Source organism: Onychomys torridus, chromosome X (genome assembly GCF_903995425.1).
Source record: "Onychomys torridus chromosome X, mOncTor1.1, whole genome shotgun sequence".
NCBI lineage: Eukaryota > Metazoa > Chordata > Mammalia > Rodentia > Cricetidae > Onychomys > Onychomys torridus.
This window is the reverse complement of record NC_050466.1, coordinates 20,442,841-20,467,260: the sequence shown is the minus strand read 5'-3', so window position 1 is coordinate 20,467,260 and position 24,420 is coordinate 20,442,841. Positions and strand designations below refer to the sequence as shown.

General features: G+C 39.2%; 1 pseudogene; it reads left to right on the top strand.

Moving 5' to 3' along the window:
- The first annotated feature begins 420 nt into the window (after nt 1-420).
- LOC118574034 lies at nt 421-22,058 on the top strand (annotated as a pseudogene).
- The last annotated feature ends 2,362 nt before the right edge of the window (nt 22,059-24,420 follow it).

Sequence of the window (24,420 nt, the reverse complement as noted above, 5' to 3'; positions counted from 1 at the left end):
AAAATGAGGAACTGTGTTAAAGGGTCGCAGTATTAGGAAGGTTGAGAAACATTGGTGTAGATGCTTGTAACCCAAGGGTCTACCTTTCATGCTTGGTTTAAGGTGGAGGAAAGCTTATTCCCTTTCTGAACTTCTTTTTTCCTACATCTCTGGCTTCAACCTTTAGAGCCCAGTGTGGAGAATCCATGTTCCCAATGACTCAGTTGTCCTCTTTGGATGCAGTGTACTAGCTGATGGAGGAGCTCAAGGAGAGAATCGTGAAGGTCAGGGGAAATTCTTTAATCCCCACATTTTTGCAGTACTCCAGTCCTTTAACTACCCAAATGTTCCTTCTACCCCATCTTTCTATAAGGAAGCATTGCACAGCATAGAAGTGATTTATCTTGCTCTTTGTCCCTGTGCTTCTGACTTCTGGAAAGCATGGCCAAAATCTGTCAGAATCAAAGAGTCTTTGTCCTGAGGCTCTTACCCTCTACCTCCTTGGATGTCCCCTCGGAACTTGCCAACATCCAGGATAGGGAAAGGAATCCTAGCACATTGCTGCTATCACTGCACTGTAATTTTGGCCCAGTCACTTAATCTCTTCAGGCCTCAATGTCCTCAGAGGCTCTTGTGAGGGTGGCATGCAATCATTTTGATGAAAATCCTAAACAAATCATCAGGCCTTCTGGTGGAACAGTCCTTTGGGAACATGATAAATGAAAATGGCCTCATTTCTCCACGGCCTCCTGTTTCCTCTCTCTCCAGCCCCAGGATGGCAGCTGTTTTTCCAGCTCTAGTGAACAAAGAGAATAGATTGCCGGCCACCTCAACGTCACTGGACATAAAAAGAGTCTGTAAACAATGAGCGGAAAAAAACTAAATGAACAATAGGTCTGCTTGGGACACCTGAGATTAGAAATAGTTACTGGAACTCTTTTACACAACTAATCTAAGGGTTAGAAATCAGTGGGGAAATGTAATCATGGGATCCTACCAACTCAGGTGGCCCAGGACAGAGGAACAAAGGCTACTGTTTTCAATGTAGGGTTTAGCCAGCATTCCTCAAACAGCGAAAACCAACTCTTTATTTATGGAGTGTCTAAGGTATTCTAGTTTTCTCCTCCGGGGTTTCTTTCTAGTCATATAACTTTACCTGGTAAAATCCTGATTCTTATGTGAACCATAGTCCTGGAAAGAGCATGGCTAAGAAAACAGGAAAAATTGTCACACTAACCTAGAATATAGAGGAGAACCAATCAGATAATTTAAACTTGCTCTGTTTGTTTTCAATGGACCATCCATTCTGCAAACTTGAAAACTAAGGTCAGGTCTAGTGGCCCATAGGTACGAGGAAAAGCTCATGGTAGAATGCAATCATATGCAACACCAATAACTCCCGAAGCAATACCACCCTGGGGAAAGTATGTGAATGACAGAGCTAAAGAACTCTGGTGTGATTCTTATACATTTCATCTGCAACAGAGAAGACCTGTGAAGATATTGAGTTTTTTTTTTAATATGACTCGCATGGTAACAAGGTAATTTATCACATTTTTCTAGATGCTGGCAGAAGACAGGAAACTCCTGACTTAATATCCTGAGAGATAAGGGACTCTTCTCACAGCAATAGCACTGGCTAGAACATAAATATTCTCTTAGATTAGTATCTCATATCCCTAAGTCCTGTCTCAGTTACTCAAAGAGGAAATAAATACCTGAACACACTGGATTTTTTTTCGAGACAGGGTTTCTCTGTGTAGCCCTGGCTGTCCTGGAACTCACCCTGCAGACCAGGAAGGCCTGGATCTCAGAGATCTGCTTGCCTCTGCCTCCTGAGTGCTGGGATTAAAGACATGCATCTGTTCTTGTAGTCATTCCCTGACTCCCAACGAAGACCTCACTTTATTTTCACTGTCTTTCCTCACTTATTTGTTACTTTTCATCTATGCCCTGTCAGGTTGGAAATCTAGTTTAATTAATTTGTTAAGTAATGAACTCATCATCCATAAACTAAATGGTTAATATAACACATTATATCAGATAGTGCTACTAGATGTAGAGAATGGAAAAGACGTAGTGATCACCACTCCCATGATATTTGCTCTTTTGTTTGGGGGACAAATAAAGAAATCACATGGAACTACTGTTAATAAGGAAAGCAGAACATTTAGACTAGAAGACTGCCCCTATTTCCTAATTAGATATGTACTGCCTCACCATGCCTAAGGTCACATCCATGTAGGTCACATCTTTCACCACTTTTCCTTGATGGAGTCAAACTTCACTCCTGGCCCTTAACTAGATGAAAGGTCAGTCTAAACTTGTAGGGCAGCTGAGATGTAGCATGCTGTCCAAGGAGTGGAGTCCGATTTCTTTCTAACACAGGCAGCAACACTGGTCATAGAAATGAAGGTCAAGGAAATAGGCTTCTAGAATCTGCTAATATCTCTAATGAACAGATCCAAGAAAGCTTTGGAAGAGCCATTCTTTCTCTATTTGTCTGTCTGTCTGTCTTTCCTTCTCTTTCTCCCTTCTGTCATTACTTCGACAGGATCTCACTGTGTAGCTCAGGCTGGTCTCCTCAAATGTGTAATTCTCTTACCCTGCCTTAATCTTCAAGTGCTAGGATTTCAGGCCTGTGTTACCACACCTGGCTTAGCAGAGCCATTCGTTAAAAGAAAGCAACAAATTATCAAAGGGATAAAGCCATTCTTTAAGGGAAAACAACGACTTATCAAATATTTTGTCTTTCATTCTTAAGGAACATATAGAGTACTCTCACTTTTTAAAAATTGGATTTTATGTAGCCCAAGCTGGCCTTGAACTCATAATCATTCTTCCTTAGTCTCTCATATGCTTTATAGGCATATGCTACCTTGTCTGGCTAGTGTCCTCATTTTTCACAGTTTATTAGCCACACAAAACTTCCTCTCATAAAAACTCAGCCTCCCTCCTGATAGAAAGGACCATACACTATGAATTGTTAGGATATTCACTAGTCTATTACCACCCATGCTCCCCAGTGAATGCTTTCTCTCTCAACTAAGAGTATAAGAACTTTGAAGGCAATAAATATACCTTATAAATCCTTTGAACTTCTGCTCCTCCCATTCCCAGCCAAGCCTGTATCTATTCAATGATAAAAAAAAAAAAAAACAATCTGTTCCTTAAAAAAATCTGGCTAAAAAAAGAAATGATGCTGTGGAATGGCATGGTGTTTACAGGCAGAATCATGGTTATTTTATTTATAAAAATTCCCAGACTTCTTTGGTCAGTCACCCTTATGGTAGCAACAGAAACACTTTCCCCCAAGTAATTTGTGAGCGCAGACAGATTGGTTTCCCTGTTTTCACAGATAGAAAGTCAAGTGTTAAATTTGGGCCAATCACATGCTAGTACAGTACTGCTAGGAATAGCAGCAAAGAAACAGTATCCCCAACTCTCACTTTAATCATTAGCTTGTCTTCTCTCTTGGTCTAATCCCTTTGATCCCGCTTCAGGAAACTTTCCAAGTGTGATGTCAAAACTTCTTCCACACTTCATCCCGGGAGATGAGTAGGAGGCAGGTGCTTATTGACTTCTAGCAAGGGGTGGGAGAGGGGCGCTCATCTTCCAGCTACTGTAAGTTTGGGGGTCAAGGGGAGAAGCCGACTCTTTAGCAAGGTCAGGAAGACAGGGATGACAACAGTAAATATTAGCCTGCTTACTCAATCTTACTATTCATTGTTGGCATTGGAACTAAGAGCATTTGGGAAACCAAGACTTCCTAACTTGATTCTAGATAAGGACAGTATAATGGAGAAAGACAGACTGGGAAAGTACATTTAATTTGGATGGAGACATCTCAGTGTGCATAGCTAGGTCCAAACTGAACTACCAACATCTATGAAAAATAAAAGAACCTGGCCATGATGCAGGCCTTTAATCTCTCAGCATTTTTGGAAGATAGAGACAGGCAGATTTCTGTGATTTCAAGGCCAGCCTGGTTTAAATAGCAAGTTCCAGGCATCCAGGGCTAAAAAGAAAGACTCTATGTCAAAAGAAAAGAAAGGAACCTTAAAGGACTATAGCTACAGTAACTTCTCAGGCATCCATCCCTTTCAAAAACATGAAAGAAACACACACAACAATCTTCTTTACAGTCTGGAGGTGAAACTCAGGGTCACACACATACCATGCCAAAGTTCTGCTACTGAGCTGCACCTCCAGCCCTGATAACAATACATTTTAATTGGCTTTATTTAGAGCAGTTTTGGGTCACAGCAAAGTGGAGCATAAATATAAACACTCCCTGCTTCCATCCATACCAATATCCTCCATCAGTGCACTTAGTCCAATTGATGAGCCCACATAGCTTTCACCCAAAGCCCATAGTTTACATTAGGATTTACTCTGTGTGGCAAATGTATAGTGACACATGTCAGTTATTACAGCATCATTCACAATAGTTTCATAGTTCTCAAAATCCTCTGTATTCTATGGTTCATTCATTTTTTTTTTACTAACACTTGGCAACCACTGACATTTTTATAGTACTCAGTTTTACCTTTTTGACAGTGTTTTATAATTAGAACCATACAGTATGTAACCTTTTCATATTGTACAAGAAGATATTTGTTAGTGAAACATTTTTTTAATCCATAGTCATAGGAGATATTTTTCAATATGGGACTATCATCTATATTTCACTGTGAACTATTTAATAGATTTCTGAAAGTTGATAGTATGAATATGCCAAGCCTATAACAGCACTAGGAAAATAAAAGTATAAATAAATTTTAAAAATTAAAATTTGCATTTAAAATCTACTTAATATAAAAATATCAGTAAAGGAATACTACAGGAACCAAGGAAACAGACATGACATACAGAAAACAAAAAAACAGATGGGCATAAATGCAAATACACCAGCAATGATATTGAAGCTGGGCGTGGTGGTACATGCCTGGAATCCCAGCACTTGGGAGGACAGCTTGGACTTTAGGCTTACCTCCAAAACAACGACATAGATGGTATTAAATGAGCTGTCTGACGGGCAGAGGTTCCAAGAATGGACTACAAGACATATCCAATATACACTACTTTAAAGACCGTTTAGATTCAAAAATAGAAAATATATAGAAAGTAAAAGAAAGGGAGAAGATATGCAAAAAGCAACCACAAGAAAGCCAGGAAAACATGGAAATAGGAAAGGGACATGCTGGGAAGAAGAAGGGGGGGTCCAGAGAGAGTGGGAGTGAGATAAAAGAGGGAAACAGGGATGTTTATGAGCAGAATATATTACACACATGTATAAAATTATTACTGAATAAATAGAATATTTTTTAAAGAAAGCAGAACAAGGTACATTTTAAGAAAAAAATACTAGAACATGAAAGACACATTTTGTAATGAGAAAAGTTCAGCCCCACTGTAGTATATGGAAACCAATTTGAAGTTCAGGGTCGTAGTCCCCCTCACTCTTGAACAGCAGTCCAGAAGAAGCAGGTCCAGTGACTGCCTCTGGATACTTCTGTCTTCTATGCTATTGCTGTGAGCATTTGTGCTTGGGCAACGGCTCAGGGCCACAGGAGCAGAGGATGAGAGTGGCCGAGACACCTAACATGGTGATGGTTGCCAGTGACTTCTTTGATGGATGTTAACATTTCAACCAGGGAGTCATGTAGTAAAACTTCCCTTCATCAACTTCATGAAAATATACAGCACCTCCTTTCTGAATACCGATGCAAACTCCTATCTGGTGCCCATCACATGCAGTGTGGAGTGGGCTCTTCAGAGTCTCCATCCAAATTATACAATGTGGATGGAGGACATGGAGAAGCATGACCATCAGACACACACATTTGGGAAACTAGATTGTACTTCAGGTTATCACTCCATCAGTGAGTGTCAGAAGCATGGACAAGAGATGTTGCAGTCTTGCTCAGACCAAAAGTCAGGCCTTTGGTTAATCTTATCTCCAATAAAAATAAAAGGGCATGTATTGGTGAAGTTATTAAGGCCACTCCAAGTAGTTAAAAGGGAGGTTTATTTTGTGGGGTAACTTACAAGTGAAGGGATAGTTTACAGGGTCTGGGAAAGGTGGGGCACAATCTGGCAGTGTTCTCTGGAGAGCTCTGCTCACACAGTTATCTCCAGCGTCCAGAGTCCAGGAACCAAGAGAGCTGGTGCATCTGGATCTTGGGTGTTCAGCATCCTCTCTCCGCCCGCCTTGTAGGCGTGACAGTTTACCAAAACCTCAATGGGGGTTGGAAGCTCCAGATCAAAGCTGGAATGGCTACCCACTAGAGGCGTGTTGGAAGGGAACTGTTAGAATACTTACAAAGTGGTCAAGACAGGATGCAGTTAACTACACTAAACCATTTGTCCTTTACATGGGGTTGAATTTACCACTCCCTTACCCTTCACCGTCTTCAGGAGAAAAATTTGGCTCTTCAACATTTCACACAACCTCTTCTTTGGCTTGAAAAAGTAGCTTGTGGTGTCATTAAAATCCCAAAGTGCTTGCCTTTGTCAGAAATGCACCCTGTGGATTATTATTCTTCCTATACAAAAAGCTTCACTGGGAAGTTTACTGAAAAGGAAATTAAGAGCATTAGAGTTTTTTGTTATACTGTCTGTGTTGAGAAAGATGCCATGATAGCTGAAATTATTTTGGCTCTTCACAAGTTTTCTTCTTCAGGAAAACTATTATTATATATACAGAGAGGGTGGAGGAACACTGTCAGTTTTATAAAATGAGTATGTATGAAGCTTGTGCCCATGTTCTACTTTTGATGATGGGACCAAGAATTAAGGCCAAACTACAAGTACCAAACATGGTTTCTCTCGGGGATATTCACTGTATTATGATGTTTGATATTATTACTGGGATTCCTCTGCCTCAGGACAGGAGTGGATACTTTTTGTTGCCATTGTCATTAGAACCATCTGCAAAAAAACATACATACAAAAATTTCTGTCTGCCTTGGATTCTGGACAAATTCCACAGATTCAATGTAAATGCTTCTACCTACACATTGTGAATTGGTAGTGGAAGTCCATAGCCTACTATGATGGTGCTTCTGTGGGGCCTGAACTTCTTGATCTTTCCTCAGATGTGGATGAACTAACAAATATTGCAACAGAATTTCCAGAAACTACTTATTCTATGAACCAGAAGCTTCATTCTATTATAAACTACCCCAAAGTGTCTGCTTCTGTCCACCAAATACAATAAAGAGCAGTTATCATGTGAAAACAAAGTATAGGACAAAATTATTCAATGTTATGGCACCTTAGGTGACATCAAGAGTGGCCAAAAGATGGCTGGAGAGATGGCTCAGTGGTTAAGGGCACCAACTGCTCTTCCAGAGGTCCTGAGTTCAATTCCCAGCAACCACACAGTGGCTCACAACCACATGCAATGAGATCTGGCACCCTCTTCTGGCCTGCAGGGACACATGCAGGCAGAATACTGTATACATAATAAATAAAAATAAATCTTAAAAAAATAGTGGCCAAAAGAACCAAGGAAATATGAAAATATAATCGACTAGTGGCTTAAAACTCACTATTCTCTAGTAGTAGTGGGCGATAATAAAACAGGGTTCTCAGGGTATGTATAAATATGCTGATGCATATTAAACAGAAACAACATTCGTAATTTACTTACTTTTAAAATATATACGATAAGCTTTAATCAATAGCTCAGTTGGTAAAGAAGGGGGACTGTAGGTTGAGGTAATATAATAGTCATTGTATCTTAAGACCAATGATTACAGAACTATATATATTTTAAAAAATGATTACTACTAAGACTTCTTTGTAGCAGATCTCTGACAGCTTAATAGTGGAAGTTTCTTTGGATAATATAGAATGTGAAGCATTTTAATAGCTGTTGGCTATTATTTATGAATCATGATGTTTCGTGACTTACTTATATTTGATGAGACTATTTGGTTGTATTTGATATATTAGAACTACTTAGTGGAACATAAACCCTGGATGTAGCTTATTTCATTATTCCTTTTTTCTTTTTAAAAAATAGATAGCATCTGCAGAAGGGAAAGCTTCAAAAGGTACAAAGAGGACGCAAAGTCTCCTTCCTTGTCTAGCCAGGCCCCCTTCCAAAAGGCAACTACTAAAACCACCTTGTTTGGATTTTTTGTAGACAAGTTGCACATTTGCCACCAAATGGACATATTCTTTACACACACATACAAGCACACACACAATTGATAATATGCCATACTGTTTCTTCTTGCATATTGCATTCTGGTTTATTTATTTTTTTCCAATTAACAGTAGATACTGAGAAGTGAAATTGCTGAATCAGGAATATCAATAAAATTTCTCTAGACTTTGTCAAGTTACTTCTAAAGAAATTTGGATAGTTGTTATTCTCATCAGCCTGATAACAAATATTTTACTTTTATTCATTGTAAGTACTGAACTTTTTTCATAGATCCAATAGCCATTAGAATTTGCATTATGATGACTGTGGTGGTTTGATAGAAATGGCTCCCAAAGGGAGTGACACTATTAGGAAGTGTGGCCTTGTTGAAGGAAGTGTGTCACTATGGGAGCAGGCATTGAGGTCTCATATATGCTTGAGCCACATCCAGTGGGACAGTTCGTTTCCTGTTGCCTGTGGGATCAAGATGTAGCTCCTTCTCCATTCTTAGCTCCTTCTCCAGCACCATGTTTGCCTGCATGCTGTCATGTCTTGCTATGATAATAATGGACTAAACCTCTGAAATTGTAAGCCACCCCAATTAAATGTTTTCCTTTATAAGAGCTGCCATGGCCATGGTGTCTCTTCACAGCAATAGATACCCTAACTAATACGATGACATTCCCAGTTTCTATTATTAGCCAATTTCTCTGTTGGTTGTCAGCCTTGTGTTTTGTTTCATGCATGATTTAGGTATTAACTTTAGAGGGGAAAAGGAGAGATGGCTCAGTGATAAGGAACACTGGCTACTTTTCCAGAAGACTCAAGTTCAATTTCCAGCATCTACATGGTGGCTCACATCTGTCTGTAACTCCAGTTTTAGTGGATCAATGACCTCTTCTGGCCTCTAAGGCACCATGCAGTGCACAGATATAAATGCAGGTTAAATACCCATACACATAACATAAAAAAATAATAACAATCAAAGAAATGTATGTTTGAAAACACTGGAAATAACATTTTGTTAAAGTTTGTTTTTTGATACTGATCTGAATTTTTTGACATGTAGGAATTTGTATTTTTCTTGTAACATGTTTAAAGATCACTGTACTAAATAATTATTATGAGTTTTTCTTTTTTATTATATTTGTGTTTTAATTTAACATATCAGCCATGGGTTGCCCTGTCCTCCCCCCTCCCGCCCCCACTCCCGCCTTACCCCCAACCCCTCCCCTCCATTCCCATGTCCTCCAGGGCCAAGACTCCCCTGGGGATTCATTTAAACCTGGTGGATTCAGTACAGGCAGGTCCAGTCCACTCCTTCCAGGCTGAGCAAAGTGTCCCTGTGTAAGCCCCAGGTTCCAAACAGCCAGCTCATGCACTAAGGACAGGTCCGGGTCCCACTGCCTGGGTGCCTCCCAAATAGTTCAAGCTATTCAGTTGTCTCACTTATCCAGAGGGCCTGATCCAGTTGGGGGCTCCACAGCTTTTGGTTCATAATTCATGTGTTTCCATTAGTTTGGCTATTTGTTCCTGTGCTTTTCCAATCTTGCTCTCAAAAATTCACACTCTTACAGTCCCTACTCTTTCTTGACAATTGAACTCCTGGAGCTCCACCTGGGGCCTGGCCAAGGATCTCTGCATCCACTTCCATCAGTTATTAGATGAGAGTTCCAGCACGACTGTTAGGGTGTTTGGCCATCTGATCACCAGACTAGGTCAGATCAGGCTTTCTCTCCACCATTGCCAGTAGTCTACAGTGGATGTATCATTGTGGATTTCTGGGGACTTCTCCAGCACTCTGCCTATTCCTGTTCTTATGTGGTCTTCATTTATCATGGTCTGTTATTCCTTGTTCTCCCTCTCTGTTATTGATCCAGCTGGGATCTAATATTCTTTAAAATGTTAAAAAACAGTTTAACCCATCTAAAAAACATAACATCAAATATATTTTCACTTAACAACAGTCACTAAAATGCATAAGGCAAAATTAGACAACTAAACGGACAAATAGACAAATCAACTAATATCCTATTCTTGGGAATGAATAGGACAATACACAAGAAAAATGGAGGACTTGACCAGTAATAGAAATGTTATGTGTAACATTCTTCCCTACAGCAACAAAGCCCATATTCTTCTCAAGTGAACACAGAGGTAAGTAAATTATATGCTAGTCTAAAAACCAAGCAACAGCACACTTAGGGTGTGAGAAATAATATAAAATATTAAATCACTCTACAAATATAATGAAGTTAGAGATTGACAACAAAATTTCAGAAATTCATGAATAAATGTAAATTAATGAACTAATTTATGGATCTATGAGTAAATTATAAGGGAAACTAGAGCATAACTTGAGATGAATGAAAAGAAAGGCTTGGTATATCAAAACTTACAAGATGCAGCCAGTACAAAAAAGCAGTGAAATTTCTAATTGTAAACACCTATATTTACACGTGAGGAAAGGACTCTTGCCCTAGGCTCAGTACCCAGCATGTAAAAGAAGAAAAAGGATGGGAAGAGAACGGGGAGGAGGAGGAAGATGAGGAAGAATCTGTGTTGTTGGTACATGCCTGGATTACCAGCACTTGGAAGGCACAGGTGAAAGACTCACTTGAGTCCAGGCACAGTGCTCAGACTCTTTTGGACAGGAAGCCAGGAGGCAGAAGGCCACAAGTTATTAAATTAAGCTTTGTAGTGAGGAAGCTAGAAAAATAGAGCAAATTAAACATTAAGCAAGCAAGAAGAAGCAAAATGAGAAGAATGAAATGAATGAACTATGCCATAAAAGCAGAGACTATGAGCAAAATCATAACCTTGTTCTTTGAAAGGATCAACAGTGCCAATAAACATCTACTATGTTGACCAAGAGAAAAAAAAGGCTCCAGATTACTGAAATCACTTGCTAACTAGATTTACAAAGGAAAGAAGTAATTGATGTTTTTTAAAAAAAATTCTTAGAATGCTTCATTTATTTCCTTATTTATTATTTTTATGCATATGGGTGCTTTGCCTGCATGTATGTCTATGCACCATGTGCATGCAGTGTCCACAGAGGCCAGAAGAGGGCAGAGAATCCCCTGGGACTGGAGTTACAGACGGTTGTGAGAAGACTTGGTGGATGGGAAAGAATATGATCAAAATACATTATATGAAAAAAACTAAAATAAAAATTTTTAGAAATGAAGTGGGAGAGGATATTTCTTTTCTTTCTATTCCCCCAAAGCAAGAATGGGGCTAGGCATATTTCCTTGACCTCTAATGCACCATTGTCAGTAAGGAACTCCCGTTGAAATCAAATCAGAAGGTAATGAAAATCAACCTTCCTTTCTTTGAAAGAGGACAGGCTACTCTTCCAGAGGACTCAGATTCAGTTCCCAGAAGCCACATGGTGGCCCACAACTGCCTGCCAATTTTTTGAGGTTTATTTGTTTTTAATCCTATGTGTATGGATGTTTTGCTTGTATATTTGTGTGCCACGAGTGGTATACATGGAGGCCAGAAGAGGGTGTTTGATCCCCCACTTGGAACTGGAGTTAAGGGCAGTTCTTAATCACATTTGGTGCTGGAAATGGAACTCAGGACTTCTGAAAGAGCAGACAGTGCTTTTAACAGTTGAGCCATCTCTTCAGCCCTACCACAGGTCTTAAAATGACATGCCATCTCCTCTCCATTTTGACACAGTACTAAATCTGTCATCATCTATCAAGTCTCCATATTCTAAGAATTTGTTTGGAAGAACTCTTTTTTGTTTCTTCTGGCCTACTTCTGCCAATATTACACTGTCTTGTTTACTGTGGCTTTACAAGAAGCCTCTGGTCTTGGGCCGAGGAGCTGGCTCAGTCAGTAAAGTGCCTGCTGTACAAACATGAGAACCTGAGTTGGGACCATGTAAGGAGATGGGCAAGGTGGTGCACATATGTTTTTAGTGCTGGTGGTGTGGAAGGAGATAGGAGGATCCCTAAAACTCATTAGCAAGCCAATCAACCCAATTGGTGAGCTCCACATTAAGTGATAGCCCGTGCTTGCGCGCGCACACACACACACATTTACATGCATACATACATGAACACATGTGTAGATAAATAAATAAAATATTTGTTTTAAAAAATAAATCTCATATTTGAGAAAGTAAGTCTTTTTATTTTTTGCTTCTTCAGAAATGTCTTAGTTAATGCTTGCTTTTTTCACATATATTGCAATATTAGGGTTTTTTTTTTGGTAAAAACACCTGTATATCATTATATTGAAAATGACTGAGTGGAAACAACAAAATCACATTTAATGTGAAATATTAATAATTTATTCCTACAAATTGTGAATGTGAACTTCCTTCCTATTCTGAATTTAATAGTCTAAAACTAAGTCTGGAATTTTGTTTTGCTTCATTTTTGTGGTGCTGAGGATGGAATCCAGGTCTTCCACAATGCTGGGTAAACCTTTGTTGCCTTTCCACTAGTAAATTCAGCTTTGTGCACAGTTATGCCTTTATACATATTCTTGCATCTAATGTATCTAACAGATTGAATGCATCGTAACAGACTGAACTGTGGGTAAAGATGGTTTCTAAAAATGCTTCTGTCTATTCCAGGAAGGAGATCACTCCAGACTGCCCCGAGGGTGGGCAAGGGGAGGAGAAATGGTAGGTTAGTACTAATGAGTCCGGATATTAGAGGCAGCCCTTTGCTGTTGTTGCTCTGCGTGGTGCTCCCTCTTCCCTGGAGGGTGTGTTTACTTTGTTTTTCTTGTCTGCTGGAATAAACCTTGATTACTTGCTTGCTTTACCTGACCTCCAGTATGAATTCTTCTTTAGAAGCAGGAATACAGAGCGTGCTGCGGTTGGGATCAGAGGGAATGTAAGAATAGGCATCTTTCCCCCCAGCCTTTTCTATTTGGGCCCTATCTAACCTCTCAGTTTTTTGTCACCCCCAACACACTGCTTTCCAGACACCTCAAACTCTTCACCATTCTCCTCACATGACAAGGACTTTCATGATGCTGAGGCACTCATATGCCATATTTAATGCTCTTTGCTCTGTCCATACTTGTTTGTTCTCCCAAATCACCCATGATGCAACTTGAACTTCCTCAAGACTATTTTGAAAAAGATTCATTTCTTTTAAGTTGATGAGGATGAGTGTTTTGCTTGCACGTATCTCTGTGCCTCTGAGGAGCTCTGACAAGAATGACAACTCCTGATGGTTGCGAGCTGCTATGTGGGTGCTATGTGGGTGCTGGGAACCAAACCTGGGTCCTCTGGAAAGCAGTCATTACTCTTAACCACTAAGCCATCTCTTCAGCCCCTTCTCAAGATTCTTGAAGGCACAGTTTATCTTTCTGAGGCTCTGTACTCTGGATTTTTGTTGTTGTTGTTTTATGTGTGCTATAGGATTTGCATATTCATTTACAAGTTTGTGTTCCATACTAGGCTGTGAATCTATCTGGGGTGGAGTAGATGGGATATCTACATTTTTAAATCACTAGTAACTAGCACACACTAATCTACTCAAGGGGCCAGAGATATGACACAAGAGTTAAGGGCATGTACTGCTCTTCCAGGGGACCTGCATTCAACTCCCAGTACCCATATAACTTGACTCACAAACACCTGTAACTCCACCTCCTCAGGGACCCAACACCTCTGGCATCTTCAAGCACCTGCACTTGTGTGCACACACCCACACACAGACACATAATTAAATATAATTTTTTACAAGTTTAAGTAGACTACTTAATAAATACTAAACTAGTTTTAAATTTACCTCCCATCCAAAAATAGAATCAAAGAGGAAAAAAAAGAGAATCAATCAAGCATTGAAATAAAGGCTGTAGTGATGAAGTTGATGACCAGGAACGAAATCTGTGGTCTTTAGCACCTATGCCCAGAAAAGGAATGTATGACATTAGGAGGCAGTGCTTTTGTAGAGCTATTACATGAGCCTTGAAAATGCCAGAACTTTAGAAATACCAATGAAGATTGCCCCCAAATTGTGTGTCTTTGGGATTCAGAATCCTGTGCATTGCTGCATAGCAATGTCAAGAACTACAAAGGGTCTAAGGTTTCATTTTATTCTATTTACCAAAGTTAGCAAGTTACATACGGTTGTTTTGTAAGTTTGTGGTATTACATAGGTATTTTTAAAAACAAAGATATTCTCTTAATGTTAGAACAATTATCAAACTCAGAAATGAACACTGATACAATAATATTATTAGATGTGCCAAAGTTTTATTTTAAATTAAGTTTCAACAGTGTTGAACTAGTGACATTTGTAACAAAGGAAAAAAAATAGTCCAGGATTTGATCCAAGACTATACACAGTATTTAATTACTATAACCTTTTAGATTCCTTTAAATCTTTCACAGTTCCCCAGTCTCTGTCTGGATGTGATTTTTTTCAACAACTAAAGGTCTGCTATTTTTAGAATGTCTCTTAATTTGGTATTTTCTGCTGATTCCTCATTATTAAATTTTGTTTATACATCCTGGACAGGAGTGTCATGGACTGCTGTTGTTTCTTTCTCTTTTCAAAGATTGATTTATTTCTCTGCATGTCTGTTTGTGCACCACTTGCATACCCAGTGCCCATGGAGGCCAGAAGAGGAAGTTGGAACCCCTGGAACTGGAGTTGCAGATGGTTGAGTCCTCTTGGGAGTCCTGGGAACTGAACCCACGTCCTCCACAAGAATATCAAGTGCTCCTAACTGCTGAGCCATCTTGCCAGTACTGATGTTTCTGTACAGTGCATCATACTGGAGACTGCTTTATTCTTTAGTTCATAATTTCAGCTTTGTTTATTCCTTAACATGGCCCCAAATAGGTGACTCCTTCCTTTCACTGTAAAGTTACACACCACATTGCAATCAATACACATAATTGAATAAAATCATTATTTCACTGAAATAAATACATATTTATGGATTCTTTGAGACTTAAGAAAGCACTTTTTTCCATCCATAATTTCACTTGCTAGTTTCAGCAATTGTTCATGGTTCTTGCCCAAAACAAATATTATTATGGTGGTTGCCAAATGGTAATTTTTGAATTCCATCATTCCTCTTAAATTTATTAACTGGTATTTTACCATATGAAAGTGTTTTATTTAGTATGTACTTGTGAACATTTGTTGTCTATGGATTATTGTTTATTATTATCTCTATGCTGTTCATGAATTTGTCATGTATTTGGGCAGTTGGTATCATTTCAGGTCAGCTTCTGTGTCCCTTTGACATTTATCTATCATGTCTTCAGTATCTCCTTATTTTCCAGTAGTGTAAGCAATATACTTTATTCCACCCTGGATTCAGTGATTTCTCCAAGTTTTCTGTTCCTTTACTTAAGGATGATTATCTAGATATCAGAATACATGCCATAGATGTGCTTATTGCTACTGGGGCTTATTAGTTGTCAGGAGAAGCCACACAGTTCAATAGTCATGAATTCACATTGACTACAGTGCTCCAGATCCCAAACAACAAGGCTACCTTCTAACCATCCTTCTTTCTATTTTGTGAATCCCTGCTTTGACACCAAGGAACCTCATGTTTGTTATTCTCAAGTGTATTTTCAGCAACTTTCAGACCTATTGAACTCTATTAGTGCATAAAAATATACCTAGTAAGTACTATTTCTTACAATTTCTTTGTGTTTAACTTGATGACATTCAGTCAAAATGGTGTGTTAAAACATTTCTTTTCATAATTTTCCTCTATGCATAATTCCCAAAATTATTGTTATGTATATGAAATATTGCTAGGTTTGTTAGCTTCTGCTATATTCCATTTTAGGTTCCCATCTCACCCTCTTACTTATGGAATTTATTTAGTGAAATCATGTCGCTGTATAATTAGCAAATTTTTAAAGCCCTTACACATTTTTGGGCAAATATTGCCTAGTATTTTCATCGTATTGCTTCTGTACAGGACCAAACATACAGCATCGCTTTACTTTGCTTTTTTCAGATGCCCCCCAACACACTTAAGAGCACTTTCCTACTGTTCCTTTTTGTGACTGTGACTTCTTTCTGAAATGCATTTCTTTTCTTGAAGTATAACCTTTTCATTTTTTTTTTACTGTGCTTGCATATATGAAAGTATTTTGATTTTACTACTGTGCATGCAAAATAACTTTCCTGTTCATCAGTTCAAAGTTAACAGACTTATTAGGCCTTTCAGGAAATTCTTGTACTGCCTTCTGACTTCCATTGTTGCTATTGAGAAGTCTCCTGACAAACTCTTTCCCTTGTAGGGTCTCATCTTTTCTCTCTTACTGCCTTTTTTTTGGGGGGGGTGTTGAAACAGGGTTTCTCTGTAGCTTTGGAGCCTGTCCTGGAACTTGCTTTGTAGACCAGGCTGGTCTCGAACTCACAGAGATCTGCCTGCCTCTGCCTCCTGAGTGCTGGGATTAAAGGCATGTGCAACCACAGCCTGGCTCTTACTAAGCTTTTTTAAAATTAATTTTTATGGATATAGTTTTTGTATCTATATTTTTGTGGAAATAATACAAAGATATACTTTGCCTACTATTGACCACTTCTGAATCATTGAGGGGCCCACATTCAGAACATAACATTCAGGAGCAAAGCAAAATATTTTAGATAGGTACATGTATAAATAAAGATTTACTGGTAGAAAGATAAAAAGAGCTTTATGTACCCAGAATTAGGATTATACATTGATTCTGTTTAAATCATGTTAGAAGGCTTTAGAAGGAAGCCTAGATTTGAGCAAGTGTTCTAAAGATTAGTGAAACAGACACATTTTTGTCTGGTGGATACAACAAATGTCCTGAAGTCTCTATCATTGAATGAAAAATAGAGCAGCTGCCAGGCCAGATAGACACAGCCGTGATTCCATATCAGCAAGAAAGATGGGGACTGTACTGCCTTCAAACTATGGATGACTGTCAAGAAGAAGCCCATTAAAAAGCCAAGGTTTTCTGGTTCATTTCCCCTTTTGATCATGCTTTCTTCACCTCAAGTTTCTCTAACTCTTAAGTATTTCTGTTCCTTAGAGTTCTGTACTAAGACCTTCAAATCCTCAAATCCACTTGAATGACATCTACATTTTTGTCTTTGTACTGACTAGATTGCTTCCTTTCAAACTTCACATTTTAATACACAGCTTCCCTGTATTACAAAATGATCTAAACTATCAGAGTGATGTCAGAGATAATGATGTGTTAAGGAAGAAAAAAAATGTTCCACAGAAGGAACAGGGTAGTGGTTAAAATGGTAGCAATCAGGTTTTTTTTTTTTTTTCTGTCATCTAGATTGTGATAAGAATAAGCTTGGGGAATGGGGAAATGGCACTTGTTCCCCAGCGTTCACATGGTGTCTCATAACTCTAGTTCCAGGGAATCCAACACCCTCTTCTGACCTCTGTAGACACCAGGAAAACCTATGGTGAAAATAAATGCATACACGCAGGGAAAACACTCAGAAACACACACACATATGTGTATATGTATATGTATATGTATATATATATATATATATATATATATATATATATATGTATATATGAAGTTCTTTGCTGTTTTAACTTGTGACATGACTATTCCCTTCTCTCCAGCTCTGGAGTGTTTGAAAACTGACATTCTAGAATTGCGTGGAAACACAAGTACTAACAACTGTTAGAAGAGGCAGAGTGGAGCTGTAGCTCCTATAAAGCCCTGTGCCATTATTATGGTCATTAATTGACCTGTCTCATCATTTTCTGGAAGAACCTATTCAAAAATCTGTCTTTATTTGAACTAATTCAGTTTGTCTTTTCATTGAGTTGAAAATAACAAGTGGTAATTGTATGAAACCAAGGCCATTTGATTAAACAAAGATTGGTACAAACAATGTAGGATGACCAAAAAAAAGAAGACCCCAAAATGAAAAATTTGAAAATAAAGGTCCATAGGGTGTTAGACATGGTGAACCCAAATCTCCACTTCAAGCTGTGCTGAGGTACACAGAAACAGATATGAAGAAGTTTCTAAATGTGAAACCAAATGTTGAATGCCTCTGAGTGAACACAGAGCACCTCACATAAGACAATCAAACTTCCTGGTTCCAGCATTTCAAAAATGATCTCTCTAATCATTAATTGACCACCAAATTAAACAGAGACTTCAGTTATCACATGTGACAAAGAGTATGAACATCACAGAATTGCTTCAGCAGGCCATCACATAAACAAACAGGAATAATAACAAAATAATTAGTGATTGAAATATACCCCAGGCTTATGAAAGAATCTAATTTCTGTGATTGCCATATTACATGACTTATAATGTCATTTTTAAGAAACAAAGTTGAGACATATAAAACAGCAAAGGATGGGTGATATGCTGATGGAGAAAAATAATAAATAGGAACAGTCCCTGAGAATGCCCAGACATAGTACTTATTATATTAAGTTTATGAGTGCTGAAATAGAGGAACTCAAATCTACAGAAGCAGTATATGATATCATCAACTAGAAATTATCAGTAAAGAGGTGACAATTATAAAGTAGAAAGTGTGGAGTTGAGCTGGGTGGTGGTGGCACACACCTTTAATCCCAGGACAGCAAGGGCTACATAAAAGAGACCCTATCTCAAAAAAATGAATAAAAATTTAAAATAAAAAAAGAAGAAAAGAGTGTGGAGTTGAAAAGTAAAATAAGTGATGTAAACTAGTCACTATAGGAACTTGTTATTAGAATTGAGCAGGCACAAGAAAGAATCAATGAACTCAAAGATAAGCTAGTTAATATTATTAAGCACAATGGATACAGAGAATAAAATAAAGCATAATGAACAGAGACCCAGGCCTGCTGGCCATGACCAAGCATACCAACATAAGCGCAATGGGAGGCCGAGAAGGAGAAGGGAGAAAACATGGGGGAAGCATATGTGAAAGAATGTAAAAACAAACTTGAATTTCATTATAGTTGCATGATAACATGACTCTACACATCCAAGACATGAAATGAACTCCAAATAGTATTGTGGTGGTATTGCTTTCCCCAAAATATTGTGCACCCTAGTAAATTTATCTGGTGTCAGAGAACAGACAGCCACTAGATACAGAGCCAAAAATGGTGGCTAGAAAATGGGTCAGAGCAAGCCATAGCAGAAGTTGGGCAGTGGTGGTGCATGCCTTTAATCCCAGCACTTGGGTGGCAAAGCTAGGCAGATCTCTGTGTGTTCAAGGATATAGCCAGCATAGAGACACATGCCTTTAATCCCAGAAAGCGAGCCTTTAATCCCAGGGAGTGATGGCAGAAAGAGAAAGATATATAAGGCGTGAAGACCAGAAACTAGCAGCATTTGACTGGTTAAGCATTCAGGTTTTGGAGCAGCACAGTTCAGCTGAGATTCATTCTGGATGAGGGCTCAGAAGCTTCCAGTCTGAGGGAATAAGACCAGCTGAGGAACTGGTGAGGTGAGGTAGCTGTGGCTTGTTCTGTCTCTCTGATTTTCCAGCATTCACCCCCAATAACTGCCCTCAGGTTTGATTTTATTAATAAGACCTATTAAGATTCCAGCTACATAGTATAAATTCAGAGTTCTATGCCTAATTATATCATAACCATACCATTGAAAGACAATGAAGTTTGCAAGCAGAAAGGGAAAAGCAACTCATTACATACAAGGGATTTTCATCAAAATTAAAAGTTACATTTCTTATGAGAAACTGCAGCGGCTAGAAGGCAGTAAAATGGCATTAGATATATTCAAATAAAAAGATTGTACCCTAAAAACTCTGTATCTAAGTTGAAAGAGATGGTGCATACCTAAAATCCCAGCTCCTGGGCATCTGATGCAGGATAATCACCAGTTCAGGGCCAGCCTGGGCAACATAGTGAAAGGATGTGATTAGCTTGTCTGAATAATTTCCTGGGCTCTTCAAGGACTGATGCCTTCTCTCATGTAGGGATAAGCAAGAACTGTGCTAAGTTCATATATTAAAGATTGGAGGTTGGCTAGGGATTTTCTCTATAGGAGCATAGGGGAGGAGGGGATTTATGGTTAAAATAAAGCCTGTCTTACAAAAAGCAAGACTATTCATTAAAATGTAAAAGAAGAAGCTGAGTAAAGTAGCACATGGCTGTGATCCCAGCACTCGAGGAGCTGAGGTAGAAGAATCACAAGGTTCAGGCCATCCTGAGCTAAAAGAAGATATTATCTCAAAGAAAAAAAGTAAAAAGAAATTAAGACATTTCCAGATTAACAAATAGATATATTGCTGTTAGACCTGCCTTACAAGAAATGAGAAACTGGGAGTATTCATGCTGAAATGAAAGGACACTGGTAACTTAGATCCACATGAAAAAAGCCAAGAACTTTGTAAGTACGCATAAATGGCAAGATGTTTTTTCCCCTTTGCATTTCCTTATGTGGGTCACATCTTTAATTCATTGGTGAAGGATGGATGCATCCTCACAGGTTTATCAAGATAGTTGAACACATGACACTTGATATTGGTCAGATAAGACTGACAGTAGCTTTTAAGTAAAAAAATATTGACAGCCCAAAGGAGGAGAACACTTTGTGACATGCAAGGCCACAAGAAATTGCATTTGATAACAGAGTGAACAGCAGGGTTTGTGGGAGACAGACCTTGTAGGATCATGATTTTTATGTGCTCCCTGGTTCCCACATAAAGATGTGATTAGCTTGTTTGAATAACTTCCTGGGCTCTTCAAGGACTGATGCCTCCTCCCACATAGAGATAAGCAAGAACTGTGCTACTAAGTTCACATATTAAAGATTGGGGGTTGGCTAGGGATTTTCTCTACAGGAGCATAGTGGAGGAGGGAATTTATGGTTAAGCTATTTTATACCCATGTGATTTTTCTGGATGTCAAAGAAGTGCTTAATTTTAGGACTTGTGGCAGGGTTGACCCCTTAGTATCATCACACTGATTTAAATTGGTGACAACTGAGACTTGTGGAGGAGTAGAAGCATCTTCCTAATAAGTGAAGGAGGTATTTAATTAGGAGCATGAGGGTCATGTGGTTAGGTGGTCTTTGAAACGCATGAACATTATAGGATCTCACATATAGCTAATAATAATATGATGTTGATGTATACAATACTTGCCTTCCTATGCATGAATTTAGATTTATCAGTGCCTATGGCAAAAGTGACATTCAGTGGGGTCCATTTGTCACCTTTCAACTTAAGAGTATCTGAAGAGCCCATTATGCTTTCAATTAAAGCAGCTGCCCATGGGGTGGGAATTCTGCTGAATGCCTTCTTCAAGAGCCTGGTATTTTTTTCTCTGAAAATCAAATTGGTGCTTTTCCTGCTATCAGGGCTTGAAACTGCAAAAGGGATAAAAACTATCTTGGTAAGTGCATTTACTGTGACCTTAGTATATGCAGAGATATGTATTATATTGATTTACATTTTGAGTATCTATAAAATAAAATTCAAGAGTCCTTTCTTCCAAAAGAGACAATTTTAGTGCAATAGTTCAAGAGCTTATACAAAGTGTATGTATTTGTTGGCCAAGGACCATTTGTTGGCCAAGGAATCCAGTTGACTGTCTAAAGTGTGACCAATTATGCTAACTCTTGGTCATGTTCTTCTCAGAGAATTTCTGGCAAACAGAAAAATATCAGCATTCTATTGAACCCTATATTGTGTGATGGTGAGATGTTGTCTATAGTGAATGAATTCCTACCTAGCCAAGGGCTTATGAAAAGTTTGACTTCCCTCAGTACCCTGACATCTAGCAAATGATGGAGGACAAGAAAGTCTAGTCTCTCCTGTTGATAGGACTTACTAGAGGGCCTAGATTTAGTGAAAAAGGAGGCCTCAGTGACTTGTCAATGTAATGTGTAATGGCAAAGCCTTGTAAAGGCTTATTGTGTCCTTGTCCTTTAGGAGATGATGGCAAGCTACACTCAGAGGCTGTTGAAGTAGACATTGGCTAGAAATACAATCCAACCCTATAATGACCTAGTATTTACTGGTTGCTAACTGGATAGCATCATCAATTTCAGTAATGTTGGCTATCGGGCATAAGGCCCTTAATGGATGTGACTTGTATCGAAGTGCAGCTACCTACTGAGGCACCATCTTTTCAGATTTAAGAAGAGGCAAATTTAGGATGTTAAGTAGAAAAGCAGTTGGAATAGTTGCCCCTTTGCTGCTTAAGTCTTTAATTTTTAATTTTTTCTTTTTTTCATTTTTCTTTATTAAGAAATTTTCTACTTACTCCACATACTATCCACAGATCCCCCTCCTCCAACCCCCAGCCTTCTTTCCCAAGCCACCCCACATCCCCACCTCCCCCAAATCGAGGTCTCCCATGGAGAGTCAGCAGAGCCCAGCACACTGAGCCTAGGCAGGTCCAAGCCCCTTCCCACTGCACCAAAGCTGTGCAAGGCATCACAACTCAGGCACTGGATTCCCAGAAGCCTGCCCATAGACCAGGGACAGATCCTGATCCCCCTGCCTGGGTGCCCCCCAAACAGTTTGAGCCAAACAACCATCTTCTGTATCTAGAAGGCCTAGTCCAGTCCCATGGGGGCTCCACAGCCACCAGTCCACAGTTCATGGGCTTCCAGTAGTGTGGCCAGTCATCTCTGCACGTCCTCCCAACATGATCTCGACATCCATCCCCTGCAGTATCTCTCCTCTCTCTCATCAGTTGGATTCCCGGAGCTCAGCCTGGTGTCTGGCCATGGATCTCTGCATCTGTCTCCATCAGTCACTAGACAAAGGCTCTGCAGTGACAGCTAGGTTATTTGCTAGGCTGGTCACCAGAGTAAACCAGTCCAGGCGCATCCTCTGGACCACTGCCAGCAGACCAAGGTACGGTCAACCTTGTGGATTCCTGAGATCCTCCCCAGTACCCTGCCTCTTCCTGTTCCCATGATATCCTCATCTATCATGGTATCTTCCTCCCTGTCCTCCCACTCTGTCCCTGTTCCAGGTTGACCTTCCCATTTCCCTATGTTCTCATCCCCCACTCCTCGCTCTCTGCCACCACCACCCCCAGCCAGTCCACTCATGTACTTCTCCTGCACAGGGTCATCCATGTGTCCCCCCTAGGGTCTTTTTCTGTCAGCTAGCCTCTCTGGAGTCTTGGGTGGCAGTCTGGCCATCCCTTCCCTCCCATTTAGTATCCACTTATGAGTGAGTACATACTATGTTTGTCCTTCTGAGTCTGTGTTACCTCACTCAAGATGATATTTTCTAGTTCCATCTATTTGCTTGCAAATTTCATGATATCATTGTCTTTCGCTGCTGAGTAGTACTCCATTGTGTATATGTGCCACATTTTCTTTATTCATTCTTTAGTTGAGGGGCATCTAGGTTGTTTCCAGGTTCTTGCTATTACGAATAATGCTGATATGAACATAGTTGAGCATTTGGACATGTGGTAAGATTGAGCATTCCTTGGGTATATGCCCAAGAATGGTATAACTGGGTCTTGAGGAAGACTTATTCTCGATTTTCTGAGAAACTGCCATACTGATTTCCAGAGTGGCTGTACAAGTTTGCATTCCCACCAACAGTGCAGTGTTCCCCTTGCACCACATCCTCTCCAACATAAGCTGTCCTCAGTGTTTTTGATCTTAGCCATTCTGACAGGTATAAGATGGTATCTCAGAGTTGTTTTGATTTGCATTTCCCTGATGACTAAGGATGTTGAGCAATTCCTTAAGTGTCTTTCAGCCACTTGAAATTCTTCTGTTGAGAATTCTCTGTTAAGCTCTGTAGCCCATTTTTTAATTGGATTGTTCAGTATTTTGAAGTCCAACTTTTTGAGTTTATATATATATATATATATATATATATATATATATATATATATATATAATCAGCCCTCTGTCAGATGTGGGGTTGGTGAAGATCTTTTCCCTTTCTGTAGGCTGTCGCTTTGTCTTGTTGACTGTGTCCTTTGCTCTACAAAAGCTTCTCAGTTTCAGGAGGTCCATTTATTAATTGTCACTCTCAGTGTCTGTGCTACTGCTGTTATATTTAGGAAGTGGTCTCCTGCACCAATGCGTTCCAGACTACTTCCTACTTTCTCTTCTATCAATTTCAGTGTAACTGGATTTATGTTGAGGTCCTTGATCCACTTGGACTTGAGTTTTGTGCATGGCAACAGATATGGATCTATTTGCAATCTTCTTCATGTTGACATCCAATTATGCCAACACCATTTATTGAAGATGCTTTCTATTTTCCATGGTACAGTTTTGGCTTCTTTGTCAAAAATCATATGTTCATAGTTGTGTGGATTAATGTCAGGGTCTTCAATTTGATTTCATTGGTCCACACGTC